Genomic DNA, 21,791 nt, shown 5'->3' with positions numbered 1-21,791 from the left:
TGCACAAAGCCATAAGCCATGGGTAGGTACGCGTTTTTTCTTTGTGTCTCTGTCTTCCTCTCCTCCCCTCTGCCCTCTCTCCCTTCCCTTGTAGTCTACCCTTCCCCTCCCTTCTGGTCCTTCTGCCTCACATTGCCCCTCTTCGTTTTCCTCCTTTGCTCTGTATACACCCCTAAATTCCCAAAATGACATGATTTTTGGCCTACCTACATGCAAAGTTTCTGGTCCCTCATTCCCTTAACTGCTCTGTGGGTTGAAATGACTCTGGCCCTGCCTTACATGAGCTTCAGTGCCTGCTGGTGGCTCCTGAGGAATGGATCTCTGCCCTCTCACAATATGGGGCCCCGGGGGTCCCAGTCGAACTGCTGATCTGATTTCTAGTCCATGTGCTGTGGTCCCTCAGAGGATCTCTAAGCACAGCTGGCCTGAGGGGTTCCCCAAGGTGTAGGCAGAGCTGAAAAGGCATCCACAGTGCTTTTAAGTCCACTTCCCGTCCACTTCCCGAGTGAGACCAGATGCCTCTGCCCCAGGTTGGGAGAGTGTCCCCAAGTGCAGCACTGACAGCCAGGCAGGAAATCACCACTCTGGGGGGAGGCCCGTGGGGGAGTGTGGGAGGAAACGCCAAGGACTTTGTGGGGACCAGGGCAAAAGGTGGGGGTACTGCTGTGGGCTTTGCTAGGACCCATTCTTAGCCAGCCAGCTTCAGCCTGAGCCCACTGGGCCCGTGACCATGGGGCATCGTGGAGAATACCCAGGAGCCAGCTGGTTTTCCTGCCTGTAGAAGCGGGGAGGACGAGGCGGGAGGTCTCAGCAATCCCGCGGAGCCCCTGGCTTCTGCCGTTGCCCCCCAGGCCTCAACCCCCAGCACCCGTGTCAGCCAGAGTGCTGCTGCACCTGCCCATGGTGTGGCGATCAGATGCCATGTGAAGAAGGGCTTCTGGTGCAAAATGCGTGTTATTAACCCACTGGAGTAGATTTGTCAGGGTTACGTTCTTCCCGGCATCACATTATACTCCGGAAACGTTTTCAGGTGAAACGGTGTGGGCCTGACCCAGGTAACATTGGAGGGTGTCACCTCCAAGGGGCACCCAGCCCTCTTCTTTGCTCCCCTCCCCCCACGTTATACTTGGCCCTGCCACCACTGCTCCCAGCAGTGCTTGCCATTGCTCATGGGGGAAAGGAAGGCACCCCCCTCAGTGCAAACAGACCCTCTCCCTGTCCAAAGGCTTAGGAACAAAGCGGACATGGCCAACGGGTGGGCGTTTGTTCCAGCCCGAGCACACTTGCCCTTTTGTGTGTTTTTTAACACTTTCCTCAGCACAGGACCAGGAACATCCTGCCACGTGGACAAAGCCTCACTCGATCCATCTGTTTGGGGCTGGCCTTCCTCTTTGGAAACTTAACGGAATTGGGACTACGGGTCCCTCTGAGCAGCGGGCACAGGGTGCCAGACACCCCACAGTGCCAAGAAGCCAGACCCCTTTTCTAGAACAGGAACGGAACCTGCAGTCCTGGCCAGACCACGGGCTCCATGGTGTCCTGACCTGTCCCTTCCTCGTCAGAGCAGATCCACGTGCTCTGAGGGAACCATTAGCAGCCTGTCCTGCAGCCCCGGCGCTGCTGAGTGCGGGGAGGGGCTCACTGGGCCAGACTTCAGCTCAGCACCCTCTTATTTCTGAAAGGAGGATCGGGCTCCTTGAGGTGGGTGTTCTCCTGCAAGCTCGGCCTCTGCACTCACAGAGGCATGTAGAAAGTGTTTTGGGGAGAAGTGCCGTGAGCAGGTGTGAGTGGGCACCTCCATGGAGCAGAGGAGGGGTGGAGCCCAGCAGGACACACTGACTCTGAGCAGTGACGGCAGCTGGGAGCCCTGGTTTACGGCCTTCTCCCACATCTCTCTCCAGATGCGCTGGCTCCCTCCCTCCGAGGCTACTTCTCAGGGCTGGAAGTCCCGTCAGTTCTGCTGAATACTACGTGAGTACTTGCTTTCCGTGACAACTGGGACATGTGCCGGTTCATAGACGGAAAGGGCAGCTCTCGCCCTCCTGGGGCTCCCACACCTCCCGCACTGGAAGAACTCCGTGGCAGCGCTCCTTCCACGAGACTGCCCCCTGGGATCGAGGGAGAAGTAGGGATGCTCCTCTGAGTCTGACCTCAAACTCTGAGCCTGGCCTCCCGCTCCATCAATGCCGGTTCGGAAGGACAGGTGTCAGGGGATTTCACTGTCATTGTAGTTCGCCTGTTGCCAGCCCCAAACAAACCCTCCTCACATTACAGGCGTAAGTCATCTAAAATTCACAGTGAACCCTAGCCGGTTGCTCAGTGGTTAGAGCATCGACCTGCAGACTGAAGGGTCCAGGGTTGATTCCAGTCAGTTGCAGGCTCGATACCAAGCCCTGGAGACAACCAATCAATGTTTCTTTCTCCCCCTTCCACTCTCTCTTTTTAAAAATATAAATGGAAATGGTAGGATTAAAAAAATACTTTTTACAGTGATTCATCATGGGAGTCTTAGACTTTATCAGCACTAACTTCTCTTCGTGAACCTATGGATAGTACAGCTTCAGATAATGTGTGTAAAATCTCCCCAGGCTGAGACCCAAGAAAGAAGCTGACAACTTCAGCATTGTGTCTAATTTTTTTCTACTGTGTTTTTATTGATTTCAGAGAGGGAGAATCATTGATCGGCTACCTCTTGTACACCCCACACTGGGGATCGAACCCACAACCCAGGCATGTGCCCTTGACTGGAATCGAACCCAATACCCTTCAGTCTATAGGCAGACGCTATCCACTGAGCCAAACCAGCTAGGGCGTGTCTAATTTATTAAGAGAACTTACATATGAGGCACGTCTTGGATGATGGCAAGACTGTGGATATCCTGGGGGGACTGGTGCGACCACCCCCAGATAAAGGAGCCTGCCCCAGGAGCGTCTGTGGGGCCCTAGGGAGGGTCGGAGGGTCGGTTGGACAGTCTGAGGGGAGGGGATGTGCCAGGAGGTGGTCTCTGTGCTGGCCTGGATCTAGCGTGTGGGTGGGCAGCAGAGGCTGGGTTCTGGAACAGCCTCTAGTCTCCGAAATGCCTGATGTTTGTACTGAAGGCAGGCGCCGGGCTTTCCTGAGAGCTTCTGATCCTGACGGAAACAGTACCAATTGTCATCTTAGTGCTGTTTTATCTTGGGCCTAACCTTGCTTCAGAGAACTGCCAAGTGATTTTTTTTCTATAAATGTCGAATTTCTATAAACATTTTAAATGCCTGTTTAAATTCAGTATCTTGACTGCATTTTTGTTAAGTACAAAGCACCATTACTTTGAACCCTAATTTGGTGTGTGAATTTGGGGAGTCTGCCCTAAAGTAGAGTCTTTTAAATGGTAGGGTTCTACGGCCAACCTTCCCTTGGTCTGGATTATTCCTTCACAAAACAGGAAGAACAGTGAGACTAGGGATGGACTTGGGAATGCCAGTCCTTGTGTCCCTGAGGCTGACACTAGAGGCATGGTCCTTTTCTTGGAAAGCTTCTCTTCTAAGGCAAACATACTTCCCAATTAAACTGGTGCTCTTCTCCCACCGTTAATACTGGGTGTGTTTTTGTTAGATCACGTGAGGCCACTGGGACTGTTAGGAGGTTCATGGGGGGAAACTGGCCTCTAGTTGCCTTGGATTCACTCACAGGGAAAATACTGGAGAAGTGGTAGATGCTGGAGCTGGCCTTATCGGGTCAGTGCCCTCTTAGTGAGGAGGAGGGAGAGCTCTGGGATTTATTTTCCATAGGAAAGGTGCCCTGTTGACCTGAAGTCTCGGTGGATGGGTCATGTCACCTTCATGTTAAGCCGGGGCACTTCCTGAGAGCTCGTTTAGGTCAGAAAGAAGGCTTCTTTGTTCTCAAGGAAGGGCCTCGCCAACCAGGAAGGGGATTGGTGATGGGGATGAGAGCATCAGAAATCCACAAAGATTGACCAGAGTGGCCAGTCAGTAGACCCTTACCCGGCAGTCAGGATTCGTTCTCTGGTGGTGAAAATAAGTCAGTTGGAGGGTGACATTTCTGCTTAAGACATCAACTTCAGTAAGTTAGAATTGTACCTGTCCCAACATATTTCTCAGTGTGGCCAAAGAACTGGTCCTTAGGGATCATTGTAGGGGGAGTACATACGTTTACCCAGTGTCCAACCAAGTTAAACAGACATTTTTACCAAAAGATTAGGGAACTCTAGGATGCAGTCTTTCTAAAACTAATTGAGACCAGGGAACCCTTTTTTTACACTGAATCTTAGGAAACTAATGTTTTACATAGATCACACTTTGGGAAACTGCGCTAACCTCTTAACCAGAACCTACACCAGGGCCCCCGTATACCAGGTGGGCAAAAGTAGGTTTACAGGTGTTTGTATGGAAAAAAAACAATAATTAATAATATAAGAGTAAACTGTGTTTCATGGATTCACAACCATAAACCTACTTTTCCCCACCCGTGTGTGTGTGTGTGTGTGTGTGTGTGTCTTGGGCCAGTGGTCCTACTTTTCACTTCTCTATTACGATAGAGGAAATCGAGACAAAGTTGATGTTATTTGTTCCTAATTCTGAAATTAGCTTCTTATGGGTATATGTTCAAGTACCTGTTTTAAGTAAAATGGCAGTGTTAGTGAATGGCAATTGCATTTTAACTGTCCTTTCTCAGAAAGAAAAGTTAGCAGTCCCTGGTAGATACCCAAATATTCTTTATAATATTGTACTATTTTGTGAAATCTAAAAGTTCACTGTTTAGGGGAAATGTTTTCCTCCTGAAAGTACCACTTTTAAGTTTTGAGGTATATTTAATATATAAAATTTAATATATAAAATCTGTTAGGTCTAGGATTTTCTAAGTTCATGCTCCATAGCCATACACCCATCATTTTTTTAAAAAAAATATATATATATATTTCTTTATTGATTTCAGAGAGGAAGGGAGAACAAGAGAGAGAGAGAAACATCGCTGATGAGGGAGAATCGTTGATGGGCTGCCTCCTGAACGCCCCCCGCTGGGGATCGAGCCTGCAACCTAGGCATGTGCCCTTGGCCAGAATTGAACCTGGGACTCTTCAGTCCGCAGGCTGACGCTCTGTTCACTGAGCCAAGCCGGATAGGGCCATATACCCATCATTTTTAAACTTAAGTTATGATCCTTAGCCCTTGTTTCTTCATTCAGAAAAGCCTTAATCATTTGGCCTGTGGGTCCCTCCGTTGCCAGGTGACATAGGTCTAGCACTGTAGCATCGTGTAGTTCCAGAAGGCACTGTTCACGTGCACCCCTCTTTTGTGACTGTGTGTTTCTCTCAATGTTCAGAGGCTGGTCAGTATTTGTGGAGCTGTCTAGGATGAGATAATGTGACCTTCTGAAGCTCACAGAGAGTTCATACATGTATGCTGAAATGTAGATCTGGCCCTCAGGATAAGCTGATGGCTGAGAAAGTAATGACATTAGAGGAGAGGTTTGCGGGACAAAACCTGGAGTTTCACCTAGATGTCGGGGTCAGGAGATGATGAACAGCGAGGGAAGAGTGGCCAGAGGAGCAGATGAGGCATGGAGCCGGCAAGGCAGTGCTGAGTAGGACAGTGAGTAAGAGGACAGAGTACCTTTGAATTAGGGCTGGCTAAGGTCGGTGGGAAGGGCCTGAGGAAGGATTTTTTTTGGAAACATGTATGTAGCCAAAGGGAAAACATGATTATTAAGCAGTGGCATGGGTTCCAGCCTCAGAGATCCTGCTGTTCATTTGTATCAGGCTCACCTACATTTTTCCAAATTGTCCTTCCCCACTGACGATCTGCCAGTGCCAGAAATCTAGAGGTGGCAGTGGCTACCAGGGGCTGGCGGTTGCCCCCCTTAGGAAGCACAGCTGATGAAGCACTGCAGGGTCTGTGTAAAGATGCAGCATCTCCTGGGGGGGGGGAATTGATTGTTCGGGGGGCTGGAGAGCGGAGGAGGGGGGCTGCTTAGGAAGGAGGGTGGATAATGGTACTCACTCTCACCGCAGTTGGGTATGGACTAGTCTCTCATCCCACCTGAGGTTAGATCAGTTCAGTGTGGATCCTTCACTCAGGCTCCTTCTAGACTCTTGGATCAGGTTCCTTCTAAGAGAGCTAATTATTCAGGCTATGCAATCCTAGGGAAATGTACATCAGAATTGAAAACAGTGGTGCTGATGAAATCATAGAAACCTTTTAGAGCCAACAAGTGTCTCAGAAAAGACAAATGAAGGGTGGGTGCAAACCACATGGCCTTCTGTTCACCGGAGGGGCTATCCTCCCCCATGGAATGGTGGCACCAGAACAGATGACAAGCAGGAGTGACAACTGTATGAGACCCTCTATGCAGGCTGGCTGTCCCTTCTGACGTGCGGCGCGTCAGGATGCCGTCCTTCCAAACCTCAGCAGTCCTGGGCCTGCTCTGCCCAGAGGTCTTCGAGGATTTTTCATTGACCCTCTTTGACTTTTATTTCTAAAGGAAAACCAGTGACTAAAAAAGTAAATAAGCTCTTTATTCTTTAAAAAAACATGTATTACATGTCTACTACATGCTAGATATTAAAATGTGCAAAACCAGGCCCGTCCTCCAAAGGAGCTTAAATTCTAACAGGCAGGAGTCATGGACACTCGTTTTAGCGAGAAAGGAGAGACATTGTTCAGGGTGCTCCACAGTCCGGGGTGGGTGTTCGCGTGGCATACGTAAGACTGTCAGAGGGCAGCTGTCACTGGTAGTTTTATTTGTTCAGTGTCTTCCTTGATGGATGGTGTTAGTCAGGTACAAGCTATGTCTGCCCAGCACTAGAGGTTTGCTAATGATCCAGCCTTGGGGCGGAGAATCCAGAACACACAATGATTGAAAATGATCCATTTCCCAGATATGCTGCAGTTGTTAATCACTCCTTACAAGGAATGAGAGTTACACAGCTTTCCTTGTTGGTTATCCAAATGTAATTGGGGGGAGGGGGGAGGAGAAAGGGGTGTTAGGAGTAGGGGTGGTTCTGGAGGGGTTTTTTAAGAACTCATGAAAATTCCCTGGACATGAACCAAGACCACAGCATAGAAATTATAAGCATATGTAGCTATAGCCTCATCAAATTAGAGGGACATGGCAAGAGTAAAGCCAGAATTTGAAACTGTTTATTCCTTATTTTAGTCTGGGGCAGGATGGCCTAATCTCTGGCTGTGAGCGTGAATGCCCAGGGATGGAGCCGACATCAGGGGAGTCCCAGGTGCTGGAAGTCAAGGCAGAGCTTGGAGCTGAGCCGAGCAGGAACAGTCCTAGGTCTTCACGCGACCCAGACAGCTGCTGCAGCACCACAGTCACCCTGCCTCCTCCCTAGAAGGGACCCGGGCACCATGCTCTCACGATGCAGTGTGCCCAGAAACCGAAGTGGCACTTAATCACTGATTGGCCATTCCCCTTTCTGTTAACCAAGGTCTCCACAGCACACTTCAGTTCATGAACACAGTAAATATTCAGTGAACACCTGTAGCGTGTAAGGGACTGTTCTGGGTGCTAGGGATAGTGAAGAGACACAGACAAAACCCTTTCCTTCATGGCGGAGATGGGTAGTAACATACTAAACACAGGTAGGAGGTGAGAGGTGCCAAGGGGAAAAGCACAGCAAGTAAGAGGGTAGAGGTTATGGCTGGCAGGCACTTCATTTCACGGGGGGCAGAGGAGTCAGGGTCAGCCTGACACCCTTCGCACGGAGACCCAGTTTCCCCAGATGTACACGGGCTCCGTGTTCAGAACAGACCTCAGGTTATTCGAGTTTAGAGAATGATTTCATTTCACTAGTCCTCTTCTTCTGACCTCCCCTTAGCTAAATCAGAGTAAACGGCTTGAGATAGAGCAGGCTTAGGTGAGGGGAGTGCTGGCAGAGAACTGGGAACGCCCAGGCGGCCTGTGCGGCTCACCCCTGCCTGCTCAGCCCCTCCCTGAGGTTTCTCCGTTGTCCCGGTGAGGAGCCCCGGTTCTGATCCCCGAGCCTTGGGGTCTGTGAGCTATCAAGTACGAGCAGGCCTGAGAACCTGCCCTCATTAGTACCTGTGGTGGGTGCCCCTCCCAGCCACTGCCCAGTCCTCCACGACGCCTGCTAAGCACATGAGCACTTATTGAGCTCATCTCACACCAAGACTGTTACGACAGCCTAATGCAGTCAGAGCTGGATCCCACTTCTGCCCGTTATCTATTTCCTGTGAGTCTGGCTGGGAGATCTGGGAGACCCCTGAGCATGTGTGATATGCACCAAGAGAGTTGCCGGCCTGGTCCCTGGAGAGAGTTCAAAGGGAGCAGCCATGTGTCACGTCCTGGCATTGAGTCCCAGAGCAGCTGCCGGAGAACAGTCACGGTCAGGGCCACCCACGGGAGCCTCCGCCCCGACACGCACTTCCTTCGTCTGTCCCAGGGGCTGGCAGTGGACACTCCACAGGCCCCTGTGCTCACTGAAGTTATACATGAACACACTCAGGCTTCCCTCCGGGTCACCTCCCAGGATCTCTGTGGAGCAGACTCTGCCTGTGCATTCTCTCTGCCCACCAGCTGAGCACAGGTGGGTGGACACGTGTTGATGTGATAACTGGACAGAGCAGCTAGGTGACTTAACAGTCCTCAGTCATACTGAGAGGAACCTTCAGCCTTTCTTAAAGGCAGGCATCCTACCAATGCAGCCTCCGTCAGGCGGCCGTGGAGGACCCCCAGGTCCGCTGCTGCTTGGGGGTGCTCCCTCCTTGCCCCCCTCCCTCCAGTGCTCTTGGCAAGTTTGGAAAGGGTGAGCAAAGATAGGTAAGCTGATAAGTTTTGTTTGCAGGGATGACTTTTTCCTGTCCTGAAATAACCCTACTTTTACTAGGAAACTAGAATCACATCAACTCATTGTTTATTTTTATAGTGAATTTCTGGGGGAAACATTTTTCTTAATTCTGACACATTCTTCAACCTGACCCAGAATCCCAGAGGGGGGTTTCAGTTGGACCTCGAGTGCCACGGGGTCTCCTGAAAGGCCAGTTTCCTGTGCAGGAGGCCCTGAGACCTGTCGGGGACTCAGAGGGTTTGCGCACACACTGTGCATTCCTGTGCACAGAGCCCACCCACTAACGGCCTGTCTGCGAAGGGCGCAGGGCTCACCGGCTGATAGAACTAGTGGGGAAGGGGCCCCTGGGCTTCCTTCCTCGGCCCCGGGATCTCCCGGAAACCAGCTGGCTCAGAGCCATGCCTGCAGGAAGAGGATCAACAATTTATTGTTTGCTGCTTCTCTGCACCTTCTTATTTCAAAATTCTCAGACCCTAGGGAACAGAAGGATGTGTCCACAAATGCTTCCTGGGTTTTGTTTTCCGGTAGGCGCTTGGAGTAAAGTTTATCACCAGAGGGTTCTCCAGGAGAAATGATTGTGTGGCCTTGGGCTGACCAAGATTGTAACTGGTCTGAAGGCCCTGGCGCTGGTGAGGTTTCGGGCCTCCTTTTGGGGGAACTCAGGTCCTGTGCCTTTCCTTAGCAGGGCTTCGGACAGTCCTGGGGACCCAGCCATGGGAGAGGCAATCCCTGGTGTCCCTCTGCCCCAGGTGATTTACACCCTGGTTCTTGAGTGAACACGGAGAACATCGCCCAAAGCACTTTTCCCAGATGCTCTCTCTCCCTGAAGGTCTTCCCTCCCTCATTCCACATCCTAAACTGGCAGTCCTGGCTGTGAGCTTTTCATGCACAGATACAAGTTCATTCTCAAGTGGCGCTTGTGGTCAGCTCAGTGGCAAGTCTCTTTGCGTTAGACCTGTGGTCGGCAAACTGCAGCTCTTTGGCCCCTTGAGTGTGGCTCTTCCACAAAATACCACGGCCTGGGCGAGTCTATTTTGAAGAAGTGGTGTTAGAAGAAGTTTAAGTTTAAAAAATTTGGCTCTCAAAAGAAATTTCCATCGTTGTCCTGTTGATATTTGGCTCTGTTGACTAATAAGTTTGCCGACCACTGCCTTAGACTCTCAGCTCATTACCCTCAGAATAGGCTGGTCTTAAAGGCCCAGGGAACCCTAGCAGCAGGCCAGACTGTGGGTGGAAACTACCGCACTGTTACTGGTTTAATTAATACGTGATCTCTTTCTCCAAACCAGGTTCCAGGTGTGTGATGGTGGCTGCAATCTGTCTTGTGGGTATTAATGCATCTTCAGTGGTGGCTACTGTTCTCGAGCTGTTCTACAAAACTGGAGCATGCTGGTGAGTGCCAAAGCTGAACAGGCCCTCGAGAGAAGCAGCATGTTCCTGGGGCAGGGCACCCGATGGTGTAGACCCGTGTGGCCAGGACCATCACCCAGCATCACCTGGGAGGCCCAGGTCCCAGGGCGTGAGGCTCAGCCATCTGGGTGCTACACCTGTCCCAGTGGGAGCTCGAAGTTGGGACGTGCTGGTGTGGAGTGCTCAGGGTCAGCTGTTGGCTCTTCATTATCTCCTCCATGGCCTGCGCAGGGACGGCTGTCCCAGCATAGCAACAGAGCTTTGCAGACTCTCAGCGAGTCACCCAGTACTTGGTTCTCACCACAGCCATCCTGGGTGGGGCTGACACTTCAGCACCTGCTCATCCAGCAGCAGCACTGAATGAGATATTCCACCGAAGTGAATCACAGCTAGATGAAGCGTTCCCTAAAGCCTTTAACTCTTTTTGGGAAATTAACCATTTTGTCTTTTTTTTTTTAATTGATTTCATAGAGGAAGAGAGAGGGAGAGGAAGAAACATCAGTGATGAGAGAAGCATTGATCGGCTGCCTCCTTCAGATCAAACCTGGGACCCTTCAGTCTGAAGGCCGACACTCTATCCAGAGTCAAACCAGATAGGGTGGAAATTAACCATTGTGGTGGAAATTTTTTTCAGATGTAGTATGTCTGCTCCTCCTGACTTACTAATCCAGTTATATGGAATATAATGCAGCCCTTTCTTTATGACTGAGGGACATTTTTATGAGCCTCTTCAGAAATAGGGTGAATGCCCTTGGGCATAACTGAATGATCCAGGATTCTCACTGAATCCTCCAGACTTTTCTAGTGGGTGATCATTTTGGGGATTTGCCCGTGATTTTAGTCAATACCAGTTGTCACTCCTCAGTTCATCTATTTCTGGCAGTACGTGGTCTTAAAACAATGACGTATCATTCCCAAGAGGCAACTTGCCCACCAGTCTCTGGCAAGCTTGGCCTAGAACAGCAGGAATGCCAGGGACAGGCTGACAGCGGTTATGTCTCAGCCCAAATAAGGTGGCAATTTCATCCCTGCAAGGGGCCTCTAAAGATGAGTCAGAAAAGGGGCAAGATTCCTGCAAAGGACAGAGAACCAGGCAGTTCTGGCCACGGAGGTCATTACCACATTTCTGGTGCTTAAGTAACTGTGTTCAGAATAGTACCATTCAGTGCCTGTCCAGCAGCCTGCACTTGGGGTCTCTTTCCATTGACGTTTGTTTCTTACACTAACCAAACTTACCAATGTTTTTCCACGTGACAGGGCAGTAGTGTTATCACTCCCACTAATTCCACAGCCAATTTATTAGGTTTTCCGATTGTCAGAGTAACATGCCTACAATATTCTTGATATTATCACTTAGCAAAGCTTCTTTGAAAGACAAGATTTTGTTTTTCCCCCTCCTCTGGGGAAGCTGAAAGGCCAGTTAAAAGCCACATATACCCTTTTTTGGAAGCAGGTGAATGAGTGCGGTAAATGAACCCAAACACCAGTAACTTGGGGGCCATGCAGATGAGCCCAGTCAGGAGGCAGCAGCAGCTGAAGTGTGTGGTGACTTCATGCAGATACCGGGAGGGCCTGGTGACGAGAGGAAGACAGGATGTGGGGGAGAACTGGGGCTAAGTCCTGGTTGGTTGGAGTCAAGTTGCAAATATGCCTGATACAGTGGAGCGGGGGATACCTTCGGCAATAGCCACATTCAGGGTGGGCTCTGGGCTCACCCGTTCCATCCAGGTGTTACAAGAACAAGCCTGGCAGAGGCTTTCCTCTTCCCGAATCTAAAGTCGGAGGACAGTGTGTAAGACCCGTCCTTAGAGAGCAGGTAGGCCTGGGCTGGGCAGCTTGCTGGTTACTGTGGCAGGGGAGTGTCTTTAGAATAAGGAAGAGTCTCTAACTACAGGGACTGTTCCCCTGGAGATTATAGAGTGTGCATGCACCTTTTTAAATGTTAACTAGTCTTTTTATTACAAATTAATGTTAGCATTTGATTTTTTTAAAATATATTTTTATTGATTTCAGAAAGGAAGGGAGAGGGATAGAGAGAAACATCAAAGATGAGGGAAAATCATTGATTGGCTGTCTCCTGCACGCCCCCAACTGGGGACCGAACCCAAAACCCAGGCACGTGCCCTTGACGGGAATCGGACCCGGGACCCTTCAGTCCGCAGGCCGACGCTATCCACTGAGCCAAACCAGCTAGGGCAGCATTTGATTTTGTATAAATCAACCTGACAAGTATAAAATGAAAACTAAAGCACTCATTTAAAACTTTTGTCATATGATATCCCATATTTATTGAGAGTTGGAAGGAGGGAAATATTATCTTTTTGTAAAAATGAGTACTAAATTTAGAGAAACTCTGTGGTGGCGGGGGGGGGGGGGAGGCATCATTAGTAAGTCAAGTACAGATGGTCCCTGCCTTACCATGGTTTGAAAGCGATATGCACTCGGTAAGTAGAAATCTTACTTCAGACTCTAAATGATCTTTTCCTGCGCTAGCGATATGTGGCACAATGACTCTCGGTATGCTGGCAGTGATCTACACAATTGTGAGGGAAAACCGATACTCTGCAGTGTGCTGCCAGCATTCTTTGGATGTAAATTACATGAGATATTGAACACGTCATTATTTTTTTCAACTAAAGTTATTAGTTTCAGGTGTGCAGTAATTAAGATATAAACTACATTATGAAATAATCACGCCAATAACTCTAATACCCATCTGACACCATAGTAATTACAATATTGACTATATTATCTATGCTGTAGTTTACATCCCCACGACTATTTTATAACTACTAATTTGTACTTAATCCCTATGTATCTTGAGTATGTTTGTCCATTTATTCTATTCTTTAAATTCCACATGTAAGTGAAATCATACGGCATTTGTCTTTCTCTGCCTTTTTTCACTTAGCAGAATATCCTCTAGGTCCATCCATGTTGTCACAAATGGTAAGATTTCATTCTTTTTGTGTGGCTGAGTACTATTCCATTGTATATATGCATCTTCTTTATCCATTTATCTATTGATGGACACATAAGTTGTAACTAACGCTGTAATGAACATAGGGATGCATATATTTTCAAATTGGTGTTTTTAGATTTAACATAAATACCCATAAGTGCAATTGCTGGGTTGTAGGGTAGTTTTTGTATTTTTTGAGGACCCCCCATACTGTTTTCCACAATGGCTGCACCAATAGTGCACAAGAGTTCCCTTTTCTCCACATTCTGGCCAATACTTGTTGCTTGCTGGTTTATTAATGGTAGCCATTCTGACAGGTGTGAGGTGATATCTCATTGTGGTTTTAATTTGCATCTCTCTGATGATTACTGACATTGAGCATCTTTTCATATTTCTATTGGCCATCTTCAGGTCCTCTGCCTATTTTTTAATAAGATTGCTAAGATGTACGAGTTCCTTATATTTTGGGTATTAACACCTTATCAGATGTCTCATTGGTGAATGTCTTCTCCCATTCAGTAGGTTGTTTTCATTTTGTTGATGGTTAGCTGGGTACAGAAATTTGTGTTTGATGTAGTAGTCCCGTCTGTTCATTCTTTACTTTTCCCTTGTCCAAGAAGATCTACCAAAAAAAATATTGCTGAGAGATGTCATAGTTTACTGCCTTTTTTCTTCTGGGCCTTTTTGGTTTGAAGTCTTACATCTACTTTATTATAAAATAGGCTTTATATTAGATGATTTTGTCCAACTAAAGTCTAATGTAATGCTTTGAGTACATTTAAGGTAGGCAAAGCTATGATGTTAGGCATTAAATGTGTTTTCAATGGGTTTATTGGCACGTATCCCTATCATAAGTCCAGGAGTGTCTGTATATGTAGGTGGATTGGGGGGAAAATAGAGAAAATTTTCTTATTGCTGGGAGAAAAGGCTCACAAGGCACTTGGACAAACAGATTCCAACTTACCAAAGAGAAAGTTGAGTCAGCTGCCTCCAAGGACTGACACACATTGATCAAGGACAATAGAAATGAAATGTTTTGGTGCTTAAGGTACCAGGAGACGTTCTCCATTGTCTTCAAACCTCAGGATTTTAAACATGTGCTTTCTTCCTTGTTTATCCCATCACACGTATGCTGGAGATGTTCCCCTTTCAGGAGGAGCCTGACCCTCTCCCCCATGGTGCTCTGTGTTCTCAGATGTCTTTGCATTCTGTTTAAAATGTCCTTGTTAATACATTCCAAGGTTTGAACTCCATTCCTAGCGAAACCCCTTCCTTGTTTACAGGGACTGAAATAGCCACATTTTGACCTTCTGTTCAGTCTGGGAACATCTATGGCCACGGGGACACATTCTTTTCCCATGTGAGCATTACATTTACACAACATAGTTATGGAAAGAAAAGCTAAGGAAATTAATAGACTCTCATCCCTCTCCTAGATTTTGCACTTCAAAAGATCAACCAGAATTAAGTAGGAACCCCTCTTTCTTCCTGCTCAGGGGTGCTCAGAGCCCAACATGGTCCCTAGGCATTTATCAAGACTAGGGGGCCACGGCCCATCGTTCCTGTCTCATTTTTCATGTAGTCCGAGTGTCTGAATTATGGCTATATGCAAGTGACTACATCTGGGGTGAGGGAAAGAGGAAATAATTTCAGGGAGGAAACTATCCAGGCTGATCCTTCTGAAAACCAAGTGGCCTGGATCGTGGGAGCTCAGAGGAGAGAGGCTGGAGGACCTGGGGCTTATTCTGAGTCTGGAAAAAGAGTAGAGTTGGAGGGGGACTTGGACAGAAGAGAGGAAGTAGGAATAGGAACGAGCTTTTAAGGACCTTGAGGGTCTTGGGGGAGGTAGGTATTGGCGAGATCTGGGGGAGGAGGGGGTGTGTTTTAGGAATCATTGTCATCTTGTTGCTGCCCACAGCAAAGTGGATGAAGAATCATGTTAGAAACACACACCAGGAAAGGTGAGCTCATGATGGTGATGTCAGAAGTGAAAGAATGACCCGAGAGAGCAGGGCTGTGTCAGGGACAAAGACACACAGGGAGAGGGGTCAGGAGCTGTGTTTAGGTAAGGTTTGGTAAGTCTGAGTTTAGACATGTTGCTTTTGAGGTCATGGCTGAAATGTCAGGAGTGGGAGAATTATCCAGGACTAGAAACATCCATTTGCCCAAACATGGTTGTGAGCTCCCCAGAGAAGAAAGCAGAAGTAGGCCAGCCAGGCCCTTACTATACACAGCCAAGGGCTGGAGCAGAGGCAGGGACAACACGTATCCCGATGTTCCTTTGCCTGTTCATTCAGTCCCTGAAAGCCGTGTGGCAGCTTTGGCTTCAGACCCTTGGTCTCGGTGCTCTGTCACCACATCCAGTTTTGGCTGCTTTCCCAAGATGGCCCTCTCCAAGCCATGCTCTTTAAGCGGCCGTTGGCAGCGTGCAGGCCCCTTCGGTTCCAAGCGTCTAAGGGCAGCCAAGTGCCTTCCCCTGTGAATTGTTCCAAAGTACGAACGGCCGTGGAGTGACTGTTGTTCCTCAGAAATGGTTTCCTGGAATCAGCACACACAGCGTGGGCTCCTGGCGCATGGTCACTCTGGGATGACGTGTAAAGGTGTCATTCCAGGCCCGAAAAGCCAAGAATGTGGGGGGAGGAAGCTGACCTTGAATCCAGTTCCTCAAGCTGGTTTGCCTCCTCTGTTGGTGTGTGGGGATGGGGTGGGGCCTCTTCACACTTGAGGGAAAAGCCCCTGCTGCACTGCCCCACGGAAAGATGCCCCAGCCCAGGCACTCCCTCTGCTGCCACCCACCCAGATGGTGGGAAACAGAGGAGAGCAGAAGAAATGTAGCTTTCAAGAGGGGTTCCTTCTGCTGGCCCTGCTCACAGCACATGTTTACCTACACCGAAGACGGGGCGTGAACAGGCCTGGCCACCATCTGGTGAGCAGGGCTGCTCCCGCTATTGTGTTTCACCAGGGGAAGCACGAGTCAGAAAGGGAGATTTCCTGAAGGTGTGCGCTTCTAACTGCTGGACACATGCTTCTGTTTCAGAGAATTCTGCTGAGAAAGTAAAGGGGGCAGGCAGGAGCTAGCTAGGGGCCGCTGAGGTAATGATACTGGGTTTTCTGACTCATGGCTCAGTATTAGTTTGACCCATTTGTGCTGTAATCTACAAACCTGGCTGTGACAGGACTGACCGGCACTGGACAGACCTGGTTTGGGAAAGAGTATGTACCAAAATCATGCCATTAGCTATGTTTGAGTGTTGACCAAAATATGTTTCTAATTTCAGGATTTACTGCTACATATATATTTTCCCAAATAAGTCTAACTTAGGACAGTTATATGGGTTTTCAATAATGATGCTATTTTCGTTATAGCCTACTCCCACTCACAAATAAGCATTTCCTGTATAAAATTCCAGTTATACTGATTTACGCCTACATATATCTTTTCTACAACCACAAATTTATGAGTCTGACATGCTGGTAAGATGATGGCAAGAAAACAAGGTACTTGGAGAAAGAAAATTAAAATGACAGAATAATCATAGAGGTTTCACAGTGCAGCCTTTAACATAGTTAACTAAATCTAGACGCCGAGGAGCTGAGATACACTTCATAACATCCTGGACCAGGGGAGGCTCTGCCAGCGGCAGCCAAGGACTCAATGCTTGTCCCAAGGCCCCACAAAGCAAGACAAGTATGAGCATTTCCTTGTAGGGGAAGGAGGTATTGGGAATTTCTAGTAAGAGATAAATGGAAATTAAATATACTCCCTACGTTTCTAAGGTTAGACCATCGATACTCTCGTGTCTTTACTTGGCGAGTCAGTAAATATATTGCACGCTGACAAACCTTTTTGGAGAGAATCACCAAGAATTTCCCCAGGTGAAAGTTTCATCAAGTCTATCAACAGGTGTCTCCAAGCACAACCCCGCAGCAGGCAGGAGGAATTACTGCACACACTTGTGAGACCTGCTTTCCTCACACATTCCTTTCTCTTTCAGGCTTGAAAAAACCTTGCCCAGTTTTGATCCCTTCAAGACTTTGCCACAGCCTCTATCACACATCTGTTTTTCTTGAAGAAAAAAATATAATAAAAATGTTTTACTCTTTTACACTGTATAATTGTAAGAAATAGTGTGTTATTTGTGAATGCATGGTCTGACGTCCATTTCTGTACAGTTTGGAGATATTTTCAAATGAAACATAAAAGATGTTAACATAAACCCAGAGTGAGTATTTTTATACCAAACACTGAAATATGATAGGATGATCTTACACTGGGTTGGATCACAATTTTTGTGCTTGAGTTTTGAATGCCTGTAACTAAAAATACCTATTTTTTCTAATGTAAGCTGCATGTTTGAGGCATGCTTTTAAATATGAAAACTTCCAGAACCATATTGTTAATGTATAGAAATCTGTGCCGGGCCTGAGTCCGGGTGAAGGAGAAACGTGGAGTTAGATGAGAGAGAGCTGTGCTGTCTGCAGTACAAGGTGTGCGCTGGCAGGTCTAGGACACCCTGCAAGACCATTGCAAGCCTCCAGGAGCTGCTACCACAGTGACACGCTCACAGCTGGGCAAAGAAGCCTTTCCCTGAAGAGAGGGGTCCCTTAGAGAGCCCTGGCAGCTCCAGAGGTAACACAGTCTGTCTCACTGAGAAGGGAAACCTTGACTCTAGGCGGCCAGAGCTGCCTCAGGAAGCTGGCTTTGCCCATCCTGCATAGCTGCAGTGGGCAGCTCATGTCTCCTAAGTGATATTGCAAAATACTGGCTGAGCTGGTGCTGGCAGCACCATGCCCATGAGCCATTCACAACGTGATTTTTAACCCTATGCACTCACTGGGGTGCTTGTACCACACCAGCCCATGGAGATGGCACAGTCAGCGGGCGTTTGGGATGAATACTGCTTTAAGACTTCTTCAAGTCAGTCTTGCATCGTAAGCTGACACATTTCCAGAGTCTTGACAGCTCAGTTTCCCGTCTTTTTATTGAAGAGCCAGGTGTAAAAATATATATCGACCTAAGAATTTCAACTGCTGATCTGCCAAAACATGATCTTAATCTTAACTGACCTGCTCATGTTGTGCTACAGACTTCGATGTTTTAATGATTCTATGGTTGGGTAAGGGTTTGTTTCATTGTTTTCCATTAGAAATAAACATGTCAAGAAGCTTTTAAAGGTCATCACACAAAAAACAAGAAGGGCCAGGAAAGAGGCCTCTTACCTTCACAAATGAGGCCAAGGGCACTGACAGCAGCATGGGCGGCTGTGTTCAAACCCTGGATGCCTTCAGCACGCCTGGCTCTCGGTGAGACTTCTACACTCGTTTCTAAGGAAAGCAGCAACTTTCACACAGTCTACTATGCTTTTATACACTGTTTAAAGGTACTTTTCTATTGTCATTTTAAAAAATAAAGTGCTTATCCTAGCTGTCACACCATTGTTTGGCAAATTTCTTTTTACAAGATTAACCAAGAGCAAACCACACTGTAGCCAAGGACCGGCAGGCAGATTTCTTTACCGCCTTCTAAGATCTCGACAGAGCCAGGGCAGAGACTAGAGAGAAAACAGCTGGGAGAGCCAGACAATAACCACCACAGAGGCCCTGTTGTGGCCACGTGGTGAGCGACACTGATGCTGTAGGCCCGTGGTCGGCAAACTGCGGCTCGCGAGCCACATGTGGCTCTTTGGCCCCTTGAGAGTGTGGCTCTTCCACAAAATACCACGGCCTGGGCGAGTCTATTTTGAAGAAGTGGCATTAGAAATTGTTTAAAAAATTTGGCTCTCAAAAGAAATTTCCATCGTTGTACTGTTGATATTTGGCTCTGTTGACTGAGTTTGCCGACCACTGCCCTAGGCCATGGCCCTTCCTGACCTGCTGGAGGCGCTCCTGGTAAGTGCACAACCTCTTTATTGATGCCTTTTACTGACTCCACATCCACCTCAGCCTACGAAACAGCCTCAGATTATCTGAAATCTGTAGTCATTTATGGTGCCTGCTAACTTAAAATACAATTGATAACCAAGCATTGATAGCCAAGATGATAAAAGCATTTCTTCTATACACTCTCACCAACGCCTCTTCCCCCAGAAGGGGGAAACCACAGTGCTCAGTTCCAACTAGTAACTGCAAGTCTTGTTGGGCACTGACGTTATTGGTCTGGTGGTCTGGATCTCACATTCCTTTTGCAGAGGAGACCATCACCAAAAGCAGGTCCCCATCGCAGCCTTCCAATACCCTGGAGCCCAGGCGTAGCAGCAGAAAACCAACTCAGCTCACCCCAGGCTGCAGAGGCCATGCCAATGGCTCCAGGACAGACTTGATCATGCGGCTCTGGCTTCAGCCCATCTGTGACTTCCTACTCAGAGGCACCAGAGGTTAGCAGGTCAGCCTAGGAATTAAGGGCTTCACCCCCTGAAGATTTACTGCCTCTCCTGTCTACCTTGGGCCACCCTCATCCAGCCACTGCCTGAACAAGGCACTTGGGACGGATGAATGGGTGCTCCAGGCATCACCACACTGATGGTCATCAGTGATGTGCAAGGGGCAAGCCTACCTGGTGCTTATGAACTTGGTATGTTCCCACTGACCACTCAGCTGGGCACCAGCTTCATTACAGTCTGAAAACTGCCTTTTCTGTCACTCTACAGGCAGGAATGAAGAGTGCGTAGAATTGGGAACTTGGGATATGAAAAATCAGGTCTGTCTGTTCCCTCTTGCTTACATTACACTGTCCCAGTTTATAGGCGCCTCAAAAATGGGAACTAAGCCAGTCTTTTTTCTTTCATTACCAAGCAAACCCTCTATTGGGAGGTGAAGACCTGCCCTTGTGAACATAAGACTAAAGTGACTTCTAACATTAAATGCTATGCTATGTCTTCTGCCTCTAACAAAATTACAAATTAAAAGAACTTAGAAAATGAAAGTCAACTCCAGTTAATCATATCTAAGCTTCAAACTCACTAGACCCAATGTTTATACATATGCTGGACCGTCTATGGGACCAATGTGTAAGTCTCACTGCTCTCATCTCTGAGGTTCCCCGAACCCCAGCACCCCACGGTATCTTTGGGTCCTGAATTGTGTGGCATTAGGAACATTCCTGAGGATGAAGCAGGCTGGCTAATATCCTCGAGTTCTTTATCTCAATACACAAGGATTCTTGGTGTCTGTCAGGGTGACAGAGGAATCAACCCAGCATTTCTAGGAGCTTTGAGCAAGCGTGCTTAGTACTAGGAATATGTGCACATTCCCTACGGCCTGCCACATCACTAAGACGTCCAGCTGTTAGTGAACGGAGCATCCTCACCCAGTTTTAAGAGTGTTGGTACATGACTGGTCTTACTCTTCAACTCTTAATCCACTCTATCCCATGACAAATTATATAGCACTAGAGGCCCAGTGCATGGAAATTCATGCACTGAAGGGGGGGTCCTTCAGCCCAGCCTGCCCCCTCTCACAGTACGGGAGCCCTCAGGGGCGGGAGGCGACCCGGTGATCAGGGGAAGGCGACGCCCCATCACACCTCTGCTGCTGCCACTGCCAGCAGCGCAAGCCTCAGCCGGCCCTGGTTACCTGAGCCTCGAGTGGCCCTGAGCGGCTGGGCAGCCGCCATCCAAGGCTTGCCTGCGCCTCGGGCCGGCCCTGGGCAGCTGACAGCCGAGGCTCGCCTGTGCCTTGGGCTGGCCCTGGGCAGCTGACAGCCGAGGCTCGCCTGTGCCTTGGGCTGGCCCTGGGGGGCTGAGGGGACTGGGCGCCGCCATCTTTGAGGGCGTGGCAGTCAATTAACATATTCCCTCATTATTGGCTGTGGGTGCCACCATCTTTGCAATGGCGTGAGGGTCAATTAGTATATTCCCTCTTTATTAGATAGGATTCTTGGAAGGCAAGAGAATAGCTGTCACTAGTGAGGTATTACCTGAAATACTGGTATTCAAAACACCTACACTAAAACTAAGGACTGAATACTGAAAACCATATGAAATCAGCTAATTGAATAAGGCCCCAAACTGGGAAATTTTTAAACTGCCACAGTGAAGCTCTTGTCTGCCTGTTACAGGCCCTCCTAGATGGAACTAAATAGTATTAATCCTTTCCTAAACTGGCCTGGCTCTCCTACAATCCCACAACCCAAAGGTGCCAATATGTCATGAACATTCTTTCTCGTTTTACCCCCTCTTCACAGCTCTCCAGTAAACCAGCAAGTTCTATTTCACCAGTACTTCCAGGGTACCCACCACACTGATTCCTGCTTTATAAGTGAGGGGAAAAGCCCTTTCCTACAAACCATAACACACTATGCCCATGAGTAGGACAACAGTGAAGCCTTCCACACACCACTGCTCACACACATCTCTCGCTTAAAATTCAAGTGAAACCCTGACCATGCCAATTAACACAATTAAGTCAGAAACTTAGGCCAGAGGCTTAAATTCAACCCAAACTTGTCTTCAGAGCAAAAAGACCTCCCTAAATTGAATGAGAAATGATGCTCAAGATAAAATTTACCAGTTCAAAAGAGCACTTTCCCCCTAAAACTAGAATGCAGCAGGGCTTGGGTGAGAGGGAGGGGCTCAGCAAGAAAGTTCGAATTGTTAGAATAG

At 48.2% G+C, this 21,791-nt stretch overlaps 2 protein-coding genes across 3 annotated transcripts in view; one reads left to right on the top strand and one right to left on the bottom strand.

Moving 5' to 3' along the window:
- The window catches only part of RBPMS (RNA binding protein, mRNA processing factor), a 177,690-nt gene extending 159,068 nt beyond the window's left edge, over positions 1 to 18,622 (top strand). For both annotated transcript variants that reach the window (XR_008556779.1, XR_008556778.1), the window contains exons 7-9: positions 1,902 to 1,971; positions 10,109 to 10,211; positions 17,187 to 18,622. The gene's annotated coding sequence lies outside the window, so the exon portion shown is untranslated. The remainder of the gene's footprint in view (positions 1 to 1,901; positions 1,972 to 10,108; positions 10,212 to 17,186) is intronic.
- Positions 1 to 21,791, bottom strand: part of GTF2E2 (general transcription factor IIE subunit 2) — a 99,346-nt gene that overhangs the window by 7,448 nt on the left and 70,107 nt on the right. The window lies entirely within an intron of this gene.

Source organism: Eptesicus fuscus, chromosome 8 (genome assembly GCF_027574615.1).
Source record: "Eptesicus fuscus isolate TK198812 chromosome 8, DD_ASM_mEF_20220401, whole genome shotgun sequence".
Taxonomy (NCBI): domain Eukaryota; kingdom Metazoa; phylum Chordata; class Mammalia; order Chiroptera; family Vespertilionidae; genus Eptesicus; species Eptesicus fuscus.
The sequence above is the reverse complement of the archived record's forward strand: the minus strand, read 5'-3'. Positions and strand labels throughout refer to the sequence as shown.